This window comes from Phoca vitulina, unplaced genomic scaffold (genome assembly GCF_004348235.1).
Source record: "Phoca vitulina isolate PV1807 unplaced genomic scaffold, GSC_HSeal_1.0 scaffold47, whole genome shotgun sequence".
Taxonomy (NCBI): Eukaryota; Metazoa; Chordata; class Mammalia; order Carnivora; family Phocidae; genus Phoca; species Phoca vitulina.
The window spans coordinates 472811-491322 of record NW_022589750.1 but is presented as its reverse complement, the minus strand read 5'-3'; the positions used below and the strand labels follow the sequence as shown (position 1 = coordinate 491322).

Below are 18512 nucleotides of genomic sequence, written 5' to 3'. Positions count from 1 at the left end.
CCTGCTCCCCACCACCCCACCTGCTCCCGACCACCACCCCACCTGCTCTGCACGCAGCCCCCGGGGACAGCTGCCCGCCCACGGCCCTCAGGGCCCCCGCCTTCCCACAGCTCCCCGAGTCCCTCCGGGTGCGGGCTCAAAATGCACCCGAGCAGCCCCCGGGGAGATGGAGAGGAGGCCGGCGGGGGCTGGCACGGGGCTCAGGCCGGGGCGGGAGGTTGGGCGGCCTGCACTCACCGCGGCGCCTGCGGGAACCGCGGACCACACGTTCGCCAGCGGCTCCCGCACCCCACCAGCAGCTCCCGCAGAACCACCAGGTAAACGGCGCGTCTCCGTGGCAACCGGGGACGCGTCACCCGGGCGAAGGGGGCGGGGCCGCGGCCGGGCGGCTCTGCGCAGGCGCGACCCTGCGGCCTCGCGGCAGCCGGGGAGCTACACTGGGGGCACGGCGGTCCCCACCTCCCACGCCCGCGGGGGACACCAGGCAGACGACAGCGATCACGGCCCCGAGCGGGGCCCCGCGCCTAGCCCTGGCCCTGCCGCGGCGCCCCTGGTGCTCAGCGGGTTGGGTCTGGACACGGGACCACCAACCCGGCGCCGCGGGAGGAGGTGCGAGAGGCCCGGGGCGGCTGCGGTCGGGAGGGTCGGGGGTCAGGGGTCGGGGGTCGGGAGCAGCTTGTCCGGCTATGGACTGAGAGGACAACGCTCGGGATATGTGGGCTAGGGCTGTAATACTGGTGAAGCACTCACAGGTAGAAAATAAAGGAATTACCCAGTGGGGGAGAAATACCGACAGGTCGTCGTCCTCACAGCCGGAAACCCAGAAAATGGGCATTCAAATCTCCCGCCCATGTGTTGGACAGCGTCACCACTTTACAGCAGCCAATCGAAGGCCACCTCCCCTCTAAGGACAACCAATCAGAGGAGGCTTGGCCTCGTGAGGCCCGCCCCTAGGTCTCGCGAGGCGTCGGAGCGCCCAGGAGACCCGCAAAGCGTCATGGATATTAAGCAGCCGCCTGTCCAATGGCGTGCAGGGGAGGTGGTGTTGCATATTCATATCTCCGGCCCCCCAAGGAGGGGCTACTTAAGGAGGGCGCGGCGTTTCCCCGCATCCGGGTCCCGTCGAGGAGCCGGCGTGTCTGTCTGCGGTCCGGGTGGAGGCTGCGCGCGGGAGCCGGGTTGGGGTCGTGCGGCTCCCGAGGGCGCGGGGCTCCCGCACTTGGGCGACAGAAGGGGGCGGCGTCCTGGAAAGCCCGGCAGGCGCGAGGCCCCACCCTGGGGGCGCCCCCAGTTTGCAGACCCGCAGGCTTCCTGGGACTGTTGGAAACGGTAGAATCGGCAGAAGTACTGAAATGAGCTCTGTGGGTTATGATCGTAGGTCACCGTTGTATCTGCATCCGTGAGCAGAGGTAACCCTCGCCCTCCCTCACGGGGTGGAGGCGCTGGAGAGCCCTGAGACCCTCCCCCGAGCACCCGCTCTGGGGTGAAGGGACATCGGCCCCTCTCCGCCGGTGGTCCGCGCTCTGAAGGCCTAACGCTGCTGCATCCCTCCGTGTGCTTAAGAGAGAAGGAAGGAGAAAGAACTCTCCTTTGCTGTTTATTCTGGAGTTCCAGTGTAATTACAAGCATCTGAAAAAAAGAAAAACCTTATTTTGCACATGCAAGCCAGCAAAGGACTGAGCCCAGCAGAGGAGTGTGAAACAACTGATCATCACTAAACACTCCGCCTGCGTCTGGCACCAGGCTGTGGGTGGGGATTAATGGAGCATCCAGCACCGGGCTTAGAATCTGCTAAATTAGCAAGCATGCCACCAAAGCTTACAAAGTAGAAATATTCAGGCAAGGGGCATTGAAGCTTTACATGATTTTGAGATTTTCGTCGGTTGGAATAAAGCTGTGTTTCCCAAACCTGAGTCATTCTGGCACCAACTTCTTACTGACCCAGCCATGCACCACCTGTAAAGTTACTTTGGTGTTTTCCCTCAACTGCACTCATTTTTACATGGAAGCATAATTATTTTAAAAGGAGGCTTTGTATCACCATCATAAAGGGAAACCAATATCACTGGTATTATAGAAAGTGACCATAAGTAATATTACTATACATTTATGAATTCCAGTGATCAAAAAATGAACACACTTGAGGACCCTGGAAGGCACGCAGTTATCTTGTTGTTCCTCGTGGTGCCGCTGTGCATTTCTTTTCTTTTTGTTGTTGTTTTAATTTTTTATTGTTATGTTAATCACCATATATTACATCATCAGTTTTAACCGCTGTGCATTTCTGACGGCTTAGGTACAGCTCATAGCTCTATTCCTTCAGACTTTCTAGCCACGGAGTATACGTGATGCCAGAGTTCTCCCCTTTATTTCATTTTGCATGAAAGAACTTTGGGAAGCAATATGGGTGGTTTTTAAATCTATGGGTTTACTTTGGAGTTTTTGAGATACCTTTGAAGAGAATCCAATGCTTGCAATTGCAAGGAACTTGAAAGGTTGTCTGATGTGAATATCTTCTGCAGCATCCACAGAGGTTGCCCAGTGCTTGAACACGCCCAGTGACGGGGAGCTCATCACCTCACAAGGCAGTCCTTCCTGGGGCTGCTGTGCTGGAAAAGCCTTCTGGTAGTTTCCACGCCTGGGTGCTAGTTTACATCTTGGGTCATACAGAATAAGTCTGATTTTTCCTCCGCATGAGCTACCTTTATGTATTTAAAAGCATCTGCCCTTTCTCCGCCAAGAATTCTCCAGGCTGACTATTCCAGCTCCTTCGACCCTTCTTTGGGTGATGGCATTTCTAAGCTTCCACCCCACCATCTCTCCTCCTGACTTGTCCCAGTTTACCTGTAGTCCAAAATTGTATGTGATACACCCACACCGGAAGGAGGTGGTGATTTTAATGGAACAGATTTCATAGGATGGCTCTTCAGCACCAAATTCCCAGAACAAGAGCTTTTGATCATAGCACACTCCACCAGGCCCTTCGAAAAGCTGAAATGAACTGCCGACAAGCGCGACAGGAGCCCTGGGGTCACAGGGGGTGTAGACAGGGGGGCTTCTACTCCTTCTGCCAACGACCCTTGAACATGTCACTTCCCCTCTCTGACCATGTTCCTCATTTTGAACCTGAGAAGGAGGGTGCTGTGTAACCCCAGAAGCCCAGAGCTACATTTTCATTAAGAAGGGTTTATTGAGCAGAGCTTTTTAAAACGCAGGCCTGTGTGTGTGTATCCATATCAGACTGACCCAGTGAGGCGTATATGCCACCTTCCATCAGTGCCAGGCAAGGCTCAGGCCACCTGCCGGGGGTCATTCTGTTGTCATGACCAGCAGCGTGCCGTTCAGTCACAGCACAGCCCACACCAGCTTTCGTGCGGATTACACATGGGCTATTTGTCTGACGTTCCCAAGTATGACAAGGAATAAGAGCTATTGTAAGCACATCTATTTTGAAACCAAAAATTTCCTCTTGTAAGCTTTAGAACACGTTGAGTTTGTAAGCCTGGAAAATAAATATCATTTGCTACTCCTTAGCTGCAGGATTGTCCCATTTTTATGCAGCTACATGTGTTAGATAAGGAGAAGTAATGGATCCTGAAGCTGACACAGTTCCGTAACTGGAGTCCCAGCTCCACCTCTTAGCGGATCAACCTGAGCCAAAACTGGGATGTTAAGGACCAGGAGCTAGAGCCTGTATTCCCAACCCTGAGCCCACTGTCTGAGCACTGTGCTCACTCACATGCTCAGGGGGGCCCTGCCAGTCATTTCCATGGTGGTCCACGGTGGCCTTCTCAGAGTGGAGTGCCAGAGGCTTAACTGAGACCTTCTCTGAACCTGGCAATGCGTCGAGCCCATATTTGCCTTCTGGAATCTGAGCTAAGTGGCCTTCACCATGTTCTGTCCTGGTCTCCTTAAAGACGAGTGGGCGATGTGAGGGACCCCGCGAGAGCCCCCATCCGTCTTGGGGAGCCGTCCTGTGAGCTGCTTCCCGCAGCGACCACATCCAGGTGGGAGCCCTGCTTCCAGCCAGTCCTGCCTCCGGACACCCGGGCTCCTGGGTCACAGCCGAATCTCGGTGGTGCTTTGGCAGTTTGACTTTGATGATGACAGGCGGCCCCTCATCTCCAAAATTGCTGGATTAAAGTTTACGAAACGTCTTTTGTTTCCGATCTTTAAGGGTTTTTTTTTTTTTGAGACAATCCGAGTAGGTGTGTCTGTTGGATCAGACTCAGAGCACCTGCTCCTGACTGCTCTCTAGGCACCTAAACCAAAGGTCGAATGTGTTAAATATCCTGGGCTCCACCAGGTGCTTCAAAAATAAGGCCAGAGGTCATCAAAAGGAACTATGGCCTGGCTTTACAGTGATGCCCGCACGCATAATGGTATTCACTCCACAACTCTGACAATAGAAAAGACCAGGACCAACTTACGATACCATCAAGAGCAGGCTTGTTAAATTGTGGCACATCCTTACGTCGTAAACCGTAAAGCTATGAAAGAACAGGGAAGGTCCTTATGCAACCACATGAAATCCTCTGCAAGGGTTAATGTTCAATGAACAGACAAACAACAACAAGAATCAACGTGCAGGAATGTTGGAATCGTACGCTATCGCTCATGTACAAAAGAGCGGGGAGAAAACTGTGACCTTGGGATTTACAGTAAGAAAGTTGTATTTGGTCTTCATCTCTGTTCCCAGCACACTGCTCCTGAAACCCCTGCAAACTCCGAAGTGGCCAGAACACCGGGAGCCTCGTTGGTCCTATCGAGGGGACTCTGGGTGGGCTCCTGGCTGGCTCCCGGCTGGGGTCTGATCTGCAGAAAGACGGAGCCAGGACTGGAAGCTTGGAGTTTTCAGCCCCGACCCCCGCTCCCCAGAGAGGGGAGATGAGCCGGAAACAGTTAATAATCAATCATGCCCTTGCAGGGACACCTCCATAAAACCACAGTAGTCGGGGATTGGGGGTTTCCGGGCTGGTGAACACATCCACCCGGGGTGGGTGACGCACCCCAACTCCACAGGGACAGAAGCTCCCATGCTCAGGACCCTCCCAGATCTCGCCCTGCTCACCTCTTCCTCTGCCTGCTCACCTGTGGCCTCTATCACGTCCTTTAATAAACCAGTAAATGTGAGCAAGCGTTTCCCTGAGTTCTGTGAGCTTTTACAGCAAATCACCGAACCCAAGGGGAAAGAGGTCATGGGAACCTCTGATCTGTAGCCAAGTCAAACGGGAGCTGTGGGTAGCCAGGGGACCTACTACTTTCCATTGGCATCTGAAGTGGGGCAGATTCATGGGACTGAGCCCTTACCCTGTGGGATCTGGCGCTATCTCTGGGGAGACAGGGTCAGAACTGGGTCAGAAATCCAAGAACACAGAGCTGGTGTTGCAGAATCACCTGCTGTGGGGGAAACCCCACATGCCTAGTGTCAGAGGTGTTGTGAGTGTGGAAGTCACGTGAGAGCACAGGACACCCACAGGAGGAAAGACTACTCTTTTCCTAAAACAAAAACCTAGGCGTGTTTTCTTGTACACGCATAAATATCCCCGGAAGGATGCATAAGGAACTGGTGAAAGTAGGGTAGCAGCTGGTGACCTTGGACACCTGTTTTTCTGCACCTCAGTTTCCTTATCTGTGAACGAACACAACAACATCTCTCTCACAGGGCACCATGTGCATTTAAGGAAATGTATGCAAAGATGGTCAATAAATACTTTTTGCCCTTTTGTTTTTAGGTGCTTGGTGTCAGAAGAACATCATTTACCAGGCAAGGCAGTGTACTGTATTCAGTAAATGATACGGGGCGCCTGGGTGGCTCTGTCAGTGAAGCGTCTGCCTTCGGCTCAGGTCATGATCTCGGGGTCCTGGGATCGAGCCCCACATCGGGCTCCTGCTCGGCGGGGAGTCTGCTTCTCCCTCTGCCCCTCCCCCTGCTTGTGATCTCTCGCTCACTCTCTCTCTCTCAAATAAATAAGGATTCAATCACTTGGTTACTTTTTTAAACAATTTCCGTTTCTCTGGTGGAATTTCCTATTTGTTCATTCGTTATGATTCAGCCCTCGCCCCATGATGTATTTCCCCTTAACCACAAAAAATAAAATATGTTCCACGTCTATTTAATTCTCAAATTCCCTGTTTATCTAGAGACTGAAGAATCAGACCCAGCGATCTTCACAGGAAAAAAACTTATTATAATCTCTTAAAATCCTTTTATTCATCTTGCAAGCAATTTTGAATTTCAGTCTTTATGAAAAAGTATTTCACTTGAAAACTGTAGCACGCATCTAATGTAAATGAAAACAGCATATATTCTGCTGAGTTGTTTGGTAAAAATACACCAAAACACACTGACTGTTGCATACTGTTTTATCGGACGTTTTAAAAAATCTCTCCCTGGTGCCTCATTAAGGAAGGTGTGGGACCTGCAGGACAGGACCTCACAGGAGCCCCGGAACCATCAGAGGTCAGAGGCGGCAACAGGACGGGAACACATTTATGTCGCTGGTCCTGGGGTCGCTGGAACAAGGCTGGCCCCAGAGTCCAGCAGCGAGGAGATAGAAGTCCTCTCCTGCCGCTCCCTGCATTAGGGGAAAACACATTTCCTCTGCACGGCGGGGGGAAGGAAGCAGAACTTCTGCTAAAATGATGCCCAAGAAAATCATTGTTTTTTTGGCTTTTTTTAAAAGATTTTATTTATTTGAGAGTGTGCATGCAAGTGGGGGGAGGGGCAGAGGGAGAAGCAGGCTCCCAGCTGAGCAGGGAGCCCAATGCCGGGCTTGATCCAGGACCCTGGGATCATGACCTGAGCCCAAGGCAGATGCTTCACCGACTGAGCCACCCAGGTGCCCCCAAAAATCATTGTTTTTGACATTATCTCATCTTACATTGGTCATAGGAAAGTAGATAACACATAACCAGAATGTATTACGTTCACTGCAAATTGCTTTAAAGAAGAAGTTTGGCTAATACTGAGAAGAGCTTCTGGAATAAAATAACCACTCAGGGATCTTCTTAATTAAATAAATGAGTTCCAAAAAAATTAAAAATATATATACGATTACACCGGATGGCATTTCCTAATGAAAATACCAGAATTTTCCAGGGAAAGTCAAGTGTGAGGGCTTTCTTTTCTTGAAGGGCTTTCCTTTCCCACATAAATCGTGTATTGCACAAAGTTTATAAAGAACAGGCCCCTAAGCACGCAGAGTATGTCTGGACACAGCACCTGTCTGTTCTGGATGAGGAGATTATTGAACGTCCAGATCTGAAGACACAGTTTCCAGGAGACAAAGGACGGTAGTGGGCACAGGGGCCAGCCAGGCCTTCTGCAGAAGCTTGGGCAGCCTGGCCTGATCCTGGGAGCTGTAAGAGGATTAGTATTACATGGTAAAAACGATGTTATTCATTGTGAGTTGCGTTACATGTTGACCATGGAGTTAATTGCATAAATAATGACTGTTTCTTAATGTTCTATTTCAAAGTACAGTTCAGGATGCCAAACGCACGCACGGTGTCCGTACACACCTACGAGCTAGTAAGCATGGGGGCCAGGGGGAGTCTGAATGGGCCACACCCTGGAAAATTGAGTATGTTTATTCTCCTTTACCACAGACTCTGACCTTGTGCCCCTGGTACTTCTAATGGCACGCGCTACTGAATCTTGCGGACGCCATCGAGTGCTTCTGGAATGCGGGCAGCCCTGTGCAGCAGAGCCCCCCGGGGGTGCTCGTCCACCTGTGGGTTCCCAGGCCCACCCCCGAGCTGCAGAAGCGTTGGAAACTCTGCATCTTCGCGGGTGCCTGTCGTGCCCACCCGGGGTCCCCCCTCGGGGCTCACTTTTGCACAGGAAACAGGACATAAGCCTCAAATTGTCTTTGCCCTTGGACCCGTTCCCTCCGTTGATCTGATACAAGAATAGTTTTTTGTCCTGCAGCAGTGAGTTTGTTGAATAGATCCCTTGTGCTCTAGGAGAAGAAACGTCATGGCTCTCGCTCACCACCACCGCTGGTACTGGGGGTTCTGAGGATAAAGCGGCTTGGATTTCACCCTGGAGGATTAACATTTCACAGAGCACATCGAGCCCCTTGGAAGTCAAGACGACGTGGGGCCTAGTGCACCGGGCTCTTTGTACGCTTGGTTTCTTGTCTTTGGCCATTTGTGGGGCGCCGCGGCTAAGGCTGCCGAACCGGATTAAAGTGGGAACATTCAAGGGTTGAACCAGCGGCAAGATGTGCCCCTGGAGGGCAGAGCAAAAGCTGCTGACCCACCTCCTGCCCTTGTCACAATCGACTCCACACCCGGGGTTTAAGGAGAGGGAAAATGTATCCTCTTATGTTCATTGCCTGGGGACCTGCAAATTAAGCAGGCAAAGACAGAGTAGCAGGAGAACAGGCATACCATTTTTATTGATGTTAATACTTTTACATGCATGGGAGCTTCACAAAAAAAGCAGCAAAAATTCAAAGCAGCAGCTCGACTTGGGGGCTTAGTGTCATTTTAAGAAAGGGCCATAAATTGTGGGGAAGTGACTAAAATGTATGGGGGGACTAATGGAAGATAAGGATTATTCTAGGAAGGTCTTGGTGTGACCCCCAATCTCGTGACAACAATCTCCTTTCGCTGGTACAAAGGGGCACCCCTCTCAAAGGAAGACTGATGCCCAGCTTTCAGGCAGATAAGGGGAAGGCAAGAACTTTTCCCAACCTGCTGATTCCCAATTACTTTCAGCTCAGAATAATCCTTATGCCAAAGTGGCAGATCTCCCGGTGGAATTGCCTGACACCCCCCCGCCCCAGCAGCGTCAGCTGGGGAAGGTGGGCTGGGGCCTGCACAGAACGGTGATTTCAGGCAGTCTCTCTGAGTCCTACCTGCGCCATGCAGGACGGTTGACCTGTGCGCCAGGGAGGCCTGTCCTCCCCACGGCACCAGCGTGGCCGTGGACTCCCGTGAAAGCGGCTCTCTGAACCCAGGAGCCCACCACGTAGCATCTTCGATGGTGAAGACCAAGCCTCATAGTCACAAGGATTGAAAATGAGATAATGAGTAATTTTTAGAAGCGTTTAGTGAAATATGTGGATCAGCTGTAACTTCGGATGAGCCCCTTACTCTGAATAAGGCCCTCAAGGCAAGGACACCGCTGCTCCGCGAGAGGGCGCCGTGGGGACGCCCTGTCACCGGTGTGGGCGCTCCCAGGCTGGCGGGAAGGGAGGCCAGATTTGTGGGAGACCCGCCAGGCTCCAGCGCGCAGGATCAAAGACCGCGCCTGCCACGGGGGCGTCCGTAGGACAGAGAACGGTTCGGGGGTCTCAAGCCCGAATGGCTTTTTTTTAAATGCAACTGAGGGCCTTGAGCAAGAGGGAAGCGCTCTCCCCCGCTGCTGTGCTCCCTGTTGCTAGGAGGCCCGGGCGGCCACAAACAAAGTCAGCCAGATCGCATTTCCTCTGCCTCAACCCTTGGAGAAGCCTGACCCGCCCGGCGCCCTAGCCCGCGGCACAGTCTGCATGAGGGTTTCCAGCGGGAGGACGGGAAAGGGTGCAGCCGGCCGTTTGGAACTGCCGGCCAGGCTGGCTCCCCCACCGCGGCGGCCTGAGCTAGGTTAGTCTGCGGGGACAGGCGGGAGGCAGGCCCGTGGGGGCCCAGCGCCTGCCCGTGGGCCGCGGCCAACCCGTGCAGGGCTGGGGTCCGAGCCTGGGCCGCCCGGGTGGAGGTCCTCAGTCCAAGCTCTTTCCGGGCAATCAGTGGCAAAGTCAGAACTAGAACCCAGGTCTCTTCGGGACAAATGAAAGAGGCACACAGGCAGGAGTGGACAGAAGAAAACTTTAGGAGGGGGCCGACGGGGACACAGAATGACCATTTGCAGAGAGACGGGTTCGTGCCAGGGAGAGAGAACGTTCCAGGCTGAGCTGGGTGCCCCGCATGTGCCAGAGCCAAGACCAGAGGGGCGCCCCACCTCCTCCCAGTCCTGGCCCAAGCCCGAGCAAGAGGTGGATGTTACTTGAAAGGACTTACCAAGAAAACAGTTTTGGACACATTTTTGAAGGAGAGTAAGAATAAAACAAAACACTTAACAAGAAAGTTTGGAAGATAAAACAAAAGACAAAGAGACCTAAAACTAATAGTAATTGAGGAGAGATGAGAAAGAGGACCAGTCCCAGAAATCCGGTGTCCAGCCAGTAGGAACAGAGAGAACAGGGGCTTCTGGCCAAAACAGTACGGTTTTCCAGAACAGAGACCAGACGTCTCCAGGCTGGAAGGCCCCACTGTGCCCCCGATGCAACAAATACAGACTCACGCCAAGATTCGTCATCGCAAATTCCAAGCACCCTGAGCGAAGAGAAGACGTGCAGGGAGACAACTCGCACAGACGACCAGAGTGGCCACGGCGAGCTGCGGAGCGGGGCCTCCGCCCGTGTGGCCCAGAGACCAGTGAGACGTGAGAGCAGAGAGAATGGATCAGACGTGCTCTGGCCAGGCGCCCGCCCGTGAGGAAGGACACCCAGCACGAGGATGGGCAACGGGATTCGTGGGCTCCGCACAGGCCGGCGCTGACGGACACGCGGGGTGACTGCAGATGCAGACAGGCACCCGAGCGACAGGAGGAAACCGCGTGCCTGTGGTATGGAGAATAGTGTCCGGAAACATTGAAGTGCTTGGGGGAAACGCTAAGCAAGTCACAGACACACAGTAATTCTTGGTTCCAGCAAATCGATGGAGAGAATGGCTCGTGCAAAGGGCCTGAGGCGGGGCTGGGCAGAAGCGGGGCACAGGGCCATGTCAGAGGGTCTGAGGGGCCAGGACGCTGCAGGGTTTTGTGCTGAGGGCGGCATGTCCTGATTTACCTGTCGGCAGGAAAATTCTGCCCCATGTGTTGAGAATAAACCGGGAGGGTGGGGGGCCACTGCCGTGCTCCAGGGCAGGACGCGATGGGGGCTTGGACCGGGGGCCGGCCCTGGAGGCCCTGCCAGGAGGTCGGATTTGGGTGGACTCTGAAGGCCGAGCCGAAGTGTTTCTTGATGTATTGGCTGTGACATGTGATGGAAAGAGGGGGTCAGAAACGGCTCCCAGGTTTGGGTCTGAGCAACTGGAACGATGAAGTTGCCATCAACGGGGGACAATGTTCCCAATAACTATTGAGGAACCAACCCACACTTAGTGCACAAAACAACAATAATCACGTTACTATTATCATTAGCTCTCGTGGTTCTAGCGGTTGACTGGGCTCGGCTATGCGTGTCTCACTTGGTGGTTGGGGCTGGGGTCCCTCGAAGATTCCAGCAGCTGGGGTGCACACATGCCCCCTCCCCCAGTTTCTGCACACCGTCTCCCCAGCGCGGGCCCCCAGTGGCCAGACTCCGCACGTGGTGGCCCAGGACTGCATGGTCACGCCCCACGGAGGAGAGGAAGCCGCGTATGACCCAGCTCCAGAGGGTCTGTTCCCTAGAATCGAGTCGCCGTATTCAAGTAGAGTGGGGATCAGTTTCCCCCTCTTGACGGAAGTGGAGTCACGGGATTTGTGACCGTGTTTTGAAGCAGCAGATTTGGGAAGAAGAGAATTCAGCTGTGGAAGGTTTTGAGTCAAACGCTACTTGCAGAGCTGATGGAAGGCAGACCCTGACCGTGACTTTCACCCAGACTGTGATGTGACCGCACCGGACATGAGGGGGTCTCAGAGTGAGCGAGCCAAGTGCCCACCCCACTGTGGGAAATCTGCGGAAGAAGGAACCGTGAGGATGTCTCCTGGGGTGGGGGTGGGGGTTTGGATGCACCTTTTAGCACCATTTCACCTTTTACTCTGTGCACATGTATTACTTCGCCAAAATTAGTTTTTAAGAGGATGTTAATTTTGTCTCAGTAAAATTGATTTTAAAAAGGGTACAGGAAACAATTTCCATATGGCAAGGGCCCTGTCTGCTATGCGTCTGTCCTCACACCTCCAGCGCGCGGGGACCCCAGCGTCCAGCCCGAGGCGGCCTCAGCGAGCCCCCAGCCCTCCAGGCTCGCAGGGCAGGGCCGGCGCCCACCTGGGAGACGGGAAGTGGGGCCCCAGGAGCTCACGTACTCAGCAAAGACGAGAGGAGCCAGGTCTGCTGGCTCGCGGCTTAATGGTCTGTCCACAGGGAACACGGTGGCCACCCTCACCTCGGGTTACGCGGGCGGGTGGGGCGGGTGGGGAGGGAGAAGGGCCATGTTCTTGGAAGGGAAGTCCATCCTCTAAATTAAGTGCATTATTTTTTTCCTGAATAAAAACACACCTGTCATGAAATCCACTGGCCCAAAGACATTCGATACAGCAGCTGTGATGGCCCCCGTTTCCCCTGAGTCACCCTGCTCAGGTCAGTGGAAGCCTCTGGATAAAGTGACAAAGAAACACACAGATCTCCTTTGGAGTGAAACTCCTTGGCCTGGAGGAACCACAGAGGGGCACAGGGTACGGTGCGGGGCAGGGCCATCTCCCTACGGGGGGGAAGGGGGACCCATAGCCCAACCCTGCCTGGGGGCAGGAGGGAAACACCAGGGCAGGGCATGGTCACTGCCAATCCGTTAACCCTCTGCAGACCATGACCAACGACCCCCGATCCGTAGTTAGTTACGCGAAGAACCTGCTCTGGTTACGTCAAAGCCTTTATTAACGCGGTAACGTGGCCTGGCGAATGGTGTCCCCCGAATTTACCAACAGGCCACGCAGCGGTGGCCGTGATGTGGAGCAGTGTCCACAGGGGAGCAGACCCAGTCAAGGGACCGCCGTGCACCTGCTCTCGGCCCAGGGTTGCTCACAGGGGACACCCGACACAGCAGCGTGCTCCAGGGGGTCCTATGTACCCCACGGGGCAGCACTTCCGCTGTTGACCATTCTGTGGGTGCCGGGGCAGGTGGAGCGGCCCCGGCCTGCTGTCCCCTCACCGGCTGTGGGGTCTCTGGCCGGGTTCCCAGCACTTCTCTGCTCTAACCAGTTCCGTTTTATTTTTTCCCAGTCTCAGGATAATGACTGAAGGGAAGGACACGATGGTCTCCCCGTGACGCTAAGAACTATCCTTCTTCCAAGGTGGTGACTGGCGCCCTAGGGGCTGAAATCTGACCCTTTCCCCCAACGGAGGCTGCACTCAAGCCTGCAGAAGCTGAGTTACAGCTTGTTACTTCGGCTTCATTTATTAGCACCTGCTGAATAAACAAACACTGACGAGAGCATAACCTTGACCCTGCAGCCGCCTCCCCCTGGTGTTGGGAGTCTCTGGAGGTTGGAGCTGAAGTAATCTTGAATGAGAATGTCCTCTACAAAGAAAGGCAATGGTGCCTGATTCGTTCTGAAAGTAAGCACGTGGCCTTCAGAAACTTGGGCCGGATCGTGGGGCCCCGAACACCCAAGTCATTTGGCCCGTTCCTCCTGCCCTGACCTCGCACTGAGCAGCCTATCGCACTAGCATGCATTCAAAACACTCACGGAGCACCTACTATGTGTGAGTCAGGCACTTGTCAGGCCATGAGGACCCTAGAGGGAGGCAGGCCCCTCTGCCTTCACGTAGGCCGTGGTCCAGTGATGGAATAAGGTGGTGCGTGCGGGACGCGGCAAAACCAGCTCCTGACGGTCCGAGCACAGAGGCGCGGAGGGTGTCTGGGAAGGCCTCCCTGAGCTAGGGATGTGTAGACTGAGCTCTGAGCACCGCGTAGGAGAGAGTCAGGTGGACGGGGAGGATGGGGCAACGGGGAGAGCTGGGGATGGACTCACGCCAGGTTAGGTGGCCTTCAGGACACGAGAACCCGTCCAGTGAAGGTGACGAGATGACCTTTCCTGGGGGCTGTGTAGGGAACGGTGGCCAGTTTTAGGAGGTGATGGTTGTAATCCGAGTGAGAAGTGATATGAGCCAGACACGCTTCTGAGGCAGAGCAGATGGAGAAACCGAGATGAAGAGCCATGGAAGTCCTCCTCACACGTAAAGGGCTCTTAAAAATCAAGAGGAATAAATGAAAAATGGACAGAGACGTGAAAAGAGGGAGGTCATAGGAGGAGACGCACAAACGGCCCATATACACAAAAACCCACTCATGTTCACGTGTAAGACAAGTATAGATCGAAACAACACTGGTACCACCTGCTAATCTGGGGCCCGACCATTCCCACGGCTGACAACACTCGCCTGGGGGACATCCCGCTTCTCACCATTCCTGCGGGGAGCGCAGGAGGGCTGCACCCTGTGGACGTGGTTCGACCACTGCTGACCAGACAGGGGTCGAGCTGCCCCCCAGCAATCTCACCTCTGGGGTTCCACTGTGAAGAGACGCCCGCACGAATGTGAACCGCACACGCACAGGCCGTGCTCCGCAGCACTGTCCCGGGAGCGCGGTGCCGGTGGCCACGCGCTCCGAAGAAAGCTCAGCGCGCACACACGCACTGGAGGACCCTGCAGCCGTGCTGTCCCGGGGAGGAAACAGCTGCACAAAAATGAAAGCAAGGTCCGCGGAGAGTATGCGCCACGGGAGTATGCGCCACGGGAGTGGGTGCCACGGGAGTATGCGCCACGGGAGTAGGTGCCACAAGAGTAGGCGCCACGGGAGTATGCACTGCGCTATCTGCAGTGTAAGAAAGACAGAAAATAAAAACAGGTATGCATTTGCTTCTTGTCGTGGGAGAGGGAAGAGAAGGAAAGAGACACACAGGGAGGGTCAACCAGAGCTAAAGCAGAGCAGGAGCGGATGGAGGACAATGAAGGGAAATACACCTTTCAATACAGTTTTAACTTTTGAGTTAGATTAACAGTGTACGTATCCAGAAAATGAAACAAACTAATGGAAACGAACCCTTGATTGAATACGAAGAGAAAAAAATGAACATAACCGCATATCAAATTCATAGGGTGACTTCAGAGAGAAAACAAATAATGTGAGTAACTTTGAATCCGATATTCTGTGCAACAAATAATAGCAGTAACTTTGAATCCTTGAATCCGATATTCTGTGCGCCCGCCCGGAAGGCCGTCTCCGGAGGGAGTGAGGGCGTCAGCTTCAAATTATGACCCGTGGTCTGTGTCTTGTAGAAGAAATGTGTACATACGTGGAAACTGCTGGGAGTCAGAGCATAAAGAGGGATATAAGTACAGAATGGAGGGCAGGACAGATGAATCCTGGGGTGTTGGATTTGAACTGGAGGGACTGCCGTCCCTGGAAGCATCTCTACACGAATGTCTTAGCCGCGTTCACCGGAGGGGCCTCGACGCACGACACCCAGCGCCCAAATCCTGATCGATAAATAGGAGCTCCCCCTGAAAGAGGCCGGGATTTCTCGAAGGAATGACTGATTCCAAGTTCAGGTCAAAGGTCAGCCCGAAAGCAGGGAGGTGCCCGGAGACTGGCGGGGACACACGGAAAGGGCTTCATAGCGGTTGTCTGCCAGTGGGCAGAGCTTGAACCATGTGAGCGCGATGCCGAGGGCTACAACACACCGAACAAAACCGAGAAAAACACCAAGAATCCATGAGTTTAAATGGAATTTAAAAATCACCATTTTCAATGCCCAGTATAATTACAGATTATAAATATCATCCATCGACGATTCTTGGTGCAATCAGCCAAGCCTACAGCACGAGCCCCTCACGTGCCGCCACGTTTTCGTACTTGTGCCAAGCTGGTCTCACCTGGATCTAGGCGGGAGGAGCCAGAAACGCCCAGCGTGGGGCGCAGCCTGGGAGCAACCTGCCTGGGCTCCTCCAAAGAGTTGAATGGAAAATAGACAATAAATGAAATGTGCAGGGACTGTTCTGGATTAAGACACGGGGGAGACATAGCAACCGAATGTAACGTGTGAACTCTGATTGGACCCTGGGGTTTTTTAAAAAATTTTTTAACAGCCATGAAAGCCATATGGGGACGATTAGAGAAATCTGAACACAGCTCGCATACATGTCTGATTTCTGAAGCATGCTAACACGTTGTGTGTCTAGGAGAACATTTATATTCTCGGTGGGTGTGTGTTTAAGTCTTCGGGGGTGGGCGTCATGATCTCTGTACGTTACGACCAAACGGCTCAGCAAACCGGAGACAGAACAGGAACACGGCAGAGTGTTAACAGCGCAAAGGAAAACACACATTCACCGGACTCTTCTTCCAACGTTTCTGTAAACGAGATTTTTCACAACGGAACCTTGGGGAACACTGATACTTCTGATGCTCCAGGACACTGACCAGGAGAGGAATCTTGGGCCTCTCCCAGCAAGCCTTCCATGAATGCCTAGTTCACAGCACACGCAGGGAGGGCAGTGAGCAGCTTGGGTAGCCCGTCCACAATGCACAGGTGCAGGAGACTTGCGGATCCCCAGGGGGGCAACACATAGTGATCACGCTGCCATCTGCTGAGGTAGCCAACACTGGAAAAGGAGCTAATTTTAGACGGAAAGGAGGTGAAACACCCCATTGAGATGGACCTCCACTGACTCCCAAAGCCCACAGCAGCCCGGGGCTGTGACCCCCCGATGTAGGAGACAGAGCACAGAGCGTGGGACGCAGGGAGCAGAGAGGAGTGATGGATATAGGAAAGGAGGCCATGCCGGAGACCAGGAAGAAACAGCCAGCGAGGCGGGGGACCAGGAGGCGTGGGTGAGGCCACGGACACCAGGAAGAGGGTCCAACCCGGCCGATAGCACTGAGACGTCAAACACGCCAGGGACACTTGTGAGTGATTGACACACGGGTCTGTAAAAAACAAGCACGTACCCCTGCCCACGTGACGGCCCTGGATCCACCGGAGGGATGACCCCGGGGAGCCCAGATGCACCCAAATGCTGCTGTCATCCCCCCCCCCCCCACTGCCGCCAGCCCCCTCACCTGTCCTACTGCTTCAGAGCCCTTCCAGCTCTTTATCCCACCTGGTCCGCGTCTCCCTCCCACAGAGGCTGCCCGGATGCCCAGAGAGCCCAGCATTCTCGCTCCCTCCTCCCTGGGTGTTCTCCCTTGTTTGGTGCTTTCTAGGGAAGAGGCAAGCCCAGGCATTTTTCATGTGCTCTTTGGCCAAAGCAGGACCAAGAACCAAGAGATAAGAGATCAAAGGCTCCAAGAGCAAGGGAGACGAGACCGATAGTCATTTATCTGTCTCATTTATCACTTAGCAGGAGCCGTGATCCACAGTGGTGCAGAGGTGAGAGCAGGCCAAGAGAAGGAGCACAGAGGGCTCGAGTTGTCCATCAGGCAGGCACAACGGATTCACCAGAACACACAGGTCACCCATCACCGGTTCAAGAAACCCAGTCCCGAGTTGGTTCCGCTGGGTCGGTACGACGTCCCACTCCAAACTGACCAACTTTACCAGCATTTTTAGCTGGCCACCCAGTTACCTGGAGTCCTACAGAGCTGGTATGGCTGCAAATAACATCCCCTGCCTGCCTCCTCCGGTTACCGGGCACCCACCACCGCGGCGGGGGAAGCTGAGAACTTTTCGTCATCTCGCCCATTTGCGAAATTCACTGGCTTTAACAAACTGTTCCCCAAACACCTGGCCTGTCTGTGCTCCTCTAACCGGCATGTGCTGTATCATATTCAGAAAGTGCTTATAAGCTCTCCCTTGCCTTGAGAAATAACCCATCAGCTGTCAAAAAAGCTAAAGCCCATCTTGGCTCTGGTGAAACGTTCACGTCAGGGAAACACAAGCCGATTTGGTCAGATTTAATAAGTTTTAACCAAAGCCAGGTGAAGGACTCTATCTGGAAAAGCAGGAGAATCTTACAAGCACTCTGAGAAATAATTTTCTCCGGGGAGGGAAAAAAAAAAAAAAAAAAAAAAGATGTGGGACCGTTTGTATCCTGGTGAAAAGGCACCTGAAATTGGACGTCACAGAAGGGAACTTTCATGTAACCCTGAGCCCATGCTGTGGTTGCAAATGTCCTCAGATATGCTGCCTTTCTGCATTTTCTGCCCCAGCCTCGGAACTCACGGGCTTTGTGTCCTAGAGGGAATCAAGTTTAAAACCCACTAAGTCGTGAGAGCCCTCGCCAAAGACCACAGACGAGATCATCATAGAACCTACTTTAAAGATATCTCGTCTGTGTCATTCTGAATGTGAGACATGAAGAACACCACTCCTCCGGTTTAAGAGAAATTGTTCCTTACTCTGGCAGGATCTGCTCTATTTTATGTGCAAAGGTGCAAGGCCGCGTCTGCATTTCAGAAGAGCTCCACTTAACACATGTGAATACTCAGTAACATATAGAAATTCTTTTGTATAGAGCCCTGGTATTCCCAAATTGGCTTTAGGTTTGAAACCCTAAGCTGCAGCTTGGAAAAAAATAAATAACAGGCACCGTGTCTTTGCTAATAAGAAGGCTCACCCTCCCGAGCCTCCAAGAACGAGAGGGAAAGGGAGGAGTTCCCACTGTGGGGAAATCTGAAGGACAGAATAAGACTTTAGCCCCAACAAACAAATCTGCGGAGCTTCTGCTCACCCTCCTGGCAAGTTCTGCCACGTCCCTCCTCACACCCCAAAGAGCTCATGCCATGTCCCTCCTCACACCCCAACGAGCTCCCACCATGTC

General features: G+C 53.6%; 1 protein-coding gene across 2 annotated transcripts in view; it reads right to left on the bottom strand.

The window, feature by feature from the left end:
* TEKT1 (tektin 1) overlaps positions 1–320 on the bottom strand; it is a 14422-nt gene extending 14102 nt beyond the window's left edge. Inside the window, exon 1 of one of the 2 annotated variants that reach the window (XM_032431868.1) lies at positions 238–320. The gene's annotated coding sequence lies outside the window, so the exon portion shown is untranslated. Of the gene's footprint in view, positions 1–42; positions 121–237 lie in introns of those variants that run through there. The other variant, XM_032431869.1, reaches the window with a different exon arrangement.
* Positions 321–18512: the final 18192 nt, after the last annotated feature.